At 49.0% G+C, this 3,327-nt stretch overlaps 1 pseudogene; it reads left to right on the top strand.

Moving 5' to 3' along the window:
• The first annotated feature begins 625 nt into the window (after positions 1–625).
• Positions 626–2,807, top strand: LOC118643495 (annotated as a pseudogene).
• The last annotated feature ends 520 nt before the right edge of the window (positions 2,808–3,327 follow it).

Raw genomic sequence — 3,327 nt, 5'->3', positions numbered from 1 at the left:
TCTATCTCCAAATGCAGTTACATTCTGAGTACTGGGGTTAAGACTTCCACCTGTGAACTTTGGGGCAGTGGGTTGGCAGGGAGACACAGCTGTCGCATGTTAAAGAGGTGATGCGGGGAGACACAGCTGTCGCATGTTAAAGAGGTGATGCAGGGAGACACAGCTGTCGCATGTTAAAGAGGTGATGCGGGGAGACACAGCTGTCGCATGTTAAAGAGGTGATGCAGGGAGACACAGCTGTCGCATGTTAAAGAGGTGATGCATGCGGGGAGACACAGCTGTCGCATGTTAAAGAGGTGATGTGGGGAGACACAGCTGTTGCATGTTAAAGAGGTGAGGTGGGGAGACACAGCTGTCACATGTTAAAGGAGTGAAGTGATAGGCTAATGGCATAAACATAACTTATGCTTCACTCTTACACCTGTCGAACCTTTGAAAGCTGAGTCCTGACAACTTCTGAAAGGTTAGGACGTGCCTTGTTGAGAAGTTCATGTAGGCAGTCCGGCCGCTGCGTGTAGCAGCCACTCCCAGACGTCCCCACAGCCAACAACCCCGGAGGCTGACAGCGGGGGACACGGCAGGTTTGTCCTCGCTCAGCCCCAGCCACCCCACAGCCGCCGGGACAATGGCCTGCAATGATGGACGCTCTGCAGAATGTCCCGGAGGAGCAGGATCCAACACGGTCATGGGAGCGTTAAAGGTGAAAGTCTAATAGTCACGCCAGCCACCATTTTAGAGGAGAAACCAGATCCAAATACCTTGGTGTAGAACCGTTTTCATGGGTCCCATGTTGACCGTGGAGTGGTCCTCAGATGTGGGAGAAAACACATGTCAGACCTTTTAAACCCGTCAATGCATCCTAGCTTGTCGGCTTTGCACTGCGCGGTGGAGTCATCTGAAGCAATGAAGGCATCTCCAGGAGTAGATAATAAAATGACTCTTTCGGCCAAACCTTAACATGGATCTGCTCTGAAGGCAGCTTTGCCGGGATTTGACAAGGAAGAGCTCATAGAGTGCATTCAACAGCTTGTGAAACCGGACCAAGACTGGGTCCCAAATGCAACACACGCCGATCTATATATTCCTCCTGCACTCATTAGAACGGAGCCTTGTCTGGGGGTCAAGAAGCCTACCAAAGCCACGATCTTTGTGACCTTGAGCCCGGTGGGATCTCACCCTTCGAGGGAATCCTTAAATCCAGCGTTCCTGTGGGCCAATCTGAAGTTTATGAGCCCAGTATGAAGCAGCGGGTAAGGGACGCCAGCAGGTGCTGTGGCTCTCGGGACGGGGTAATCCGGTAACAAGCTGGAACTAGGAATATTTTTCTTTGCTGGATAAATGAGGATGGAGAACTGCCAGCTCCTCCGCTAGGTGGCATCATTCTTCCAGGAGGGCCGAGGCAGAGCCTGGTGGACCTGGCGCGCGAGCGGGGTGAGTTTAGGGTGTGGGGAGGTACCTTGAGGGTGTCGCGGTGACTTGACAACAGCGCTGGAGCCGGACCGAGTGCAGGGATGTTTGGCTCTGCGTCGTTTGCCCGGTTTCTCCTACGCTGGGCCAGGGAGAGGCTCTCCAGGTCCGTCCTGGAGAAGAGATCTACGCTGGCGAGCCGGGTCTTGGGCAAATGGGTCTTCAGCACAGGAGAGAAGAGAGTGACGGATAATCATTGCATCCTGAATGGAAAATACAGGGTATTATCTTGTGTGCCATTGGGACAGACTGTTGCTTTCGAATTATGATCGATTCTTTGGCTGCCTGTTTTTGGTTGTGTATAATGTAGCTTCTGTCATTAGTGTTAGCAAGGTGACTGTTCCCTCATGCCAGAGAAAATGACTTGCAATCATCAAGTTGTGTTTTGTAAACTTGGTAGGAGCAGCTTGTCTTCCCTCCCTTAGAAGGATGATCCTGTAAGCCACATAGCCTAGACTTTCCCTCAGTGATGTTGTTGTTTCTTTAGCATAAGTTATATTCAACCCAATGACTTTGTGTGTGTGTGTTTGAAAGCTCATCTTAGTAAATTTCATAGGTAGTACTTCCTATGACACATATTCATCTTCAGAAAGCGTGTTTTTTAAAAAAATTCTTTTATCCTCACCCGAGGATACTTTTCCATTGATTTTTAGATGGGGGGGGGGGGGAAGAAACATCAATGTGAGAGGGACACATCAATTGATTGCCTCCTGCATGATCCTGACCAGCGTGGGGGATCCAACCTACAACCCAGGTACGTGCACTTGACCAGGAATTGAGCCCATGACCCTTTGGTCCATAGGGCACTGCTCTAACCACTGAGCCAAACTCGCCAAGGATGTTTTGTCTTTTTTACTTTTTTATTTATTTTATTTTTTTATCCTCACCCAAGGACATTTTTGCATTTATCTTCAGATAGAGCGGGAGGGAGAGAGGGAGGAAGAGAGAGAAACATTGATGTGAGAGAGACATCGACTGGCTGCCACCCACACGACCCCAACTGGGGCTGAGGGCGAACTTCAACCGAGGCACATGCCCTTAGCAGGAACCGAACCCGGGACTCTCCGGTCCATGGGCAGACGCTCTAACCACTGAGCCAAACCTGTTTTGTTTTTTTAAATCAAGATTTTGAGAAACTGGATTTCCTCATGTCACATTTTTCTGAGGCCCCAAGTCCATCTTAAGGTAAATCTCTCCCCCCTTCCTGACACCACAGTCTGCTTTAAGCTCTCCCTGTGAGCAGCAAGCGCCGGGCACACTGCCACCGCGGCCCTTTCCACATCGTGTTGCAATTGCTGCTGGTTGGCTTCCTCTACATCACGGAGCGTCTCGTGCCTTAGAGATCCTTGTATCCCTAAATGCCTGGCACGTGGTCGGTACTCAGGAAATAACGGATAGGTGAATATTTACCTTCTAAAAGAGTTTATATAGAAGACGAGTTAACAATCCTTTTTATTTGCATTGTTTCACGTCAGCATAGTCCAGTTCCCTTTATTGATGCAGAAAAGTATCTACTGAGGGGTCACTATGTGCCAGACACTGTTCTAGGTACTAAGGATATAAGCTCTGAACAAAACAGATAAAAATCTCTGCCCTCGCCCTCGCCAGGAGACACAGATTATCTACAAAATAGTAGTTAAATTATGTGATATGTTAGAAAGTGATAGTTGCTATGAAAAAGAAAAAGTAGGGGAGAGGGTATGTCTGTGGGTGAGTGGGTGGATGGGTGGGTTGAAATTTTAAATCAGTTATAGAAGGCCTCAGTGGGAAGGTACTTTTGAAGAAGGTGAAGGAAGAGCCGTGAAGATATCCAGGACTAGGGCTATCCAGGCAGAGGAGAGAACAAGTGCAAAGGCCCTG

The sequence above is a fragment of the Molossus molossus genome, unplaced genomic scaffold (assembly GCF_014108415.1).
Source record: "Molossus molossus isolate mMolMol1 unplaced genomic scaffold, mMolMol1.p scaffold_m16_p_4, whole genome shotgun sequence".
Taxonomy (NCBI): domain Eukaryota; kingdom Metazoa; phylum Chordata; class Mammalia; order Chiroptera; family Molossidae; genus Molossus; species Molossus molossus.
Note: the sequence above shows the minus strand (reverse complement) of the source record. Positions and strands in the feature narration are given on the sequence as shown.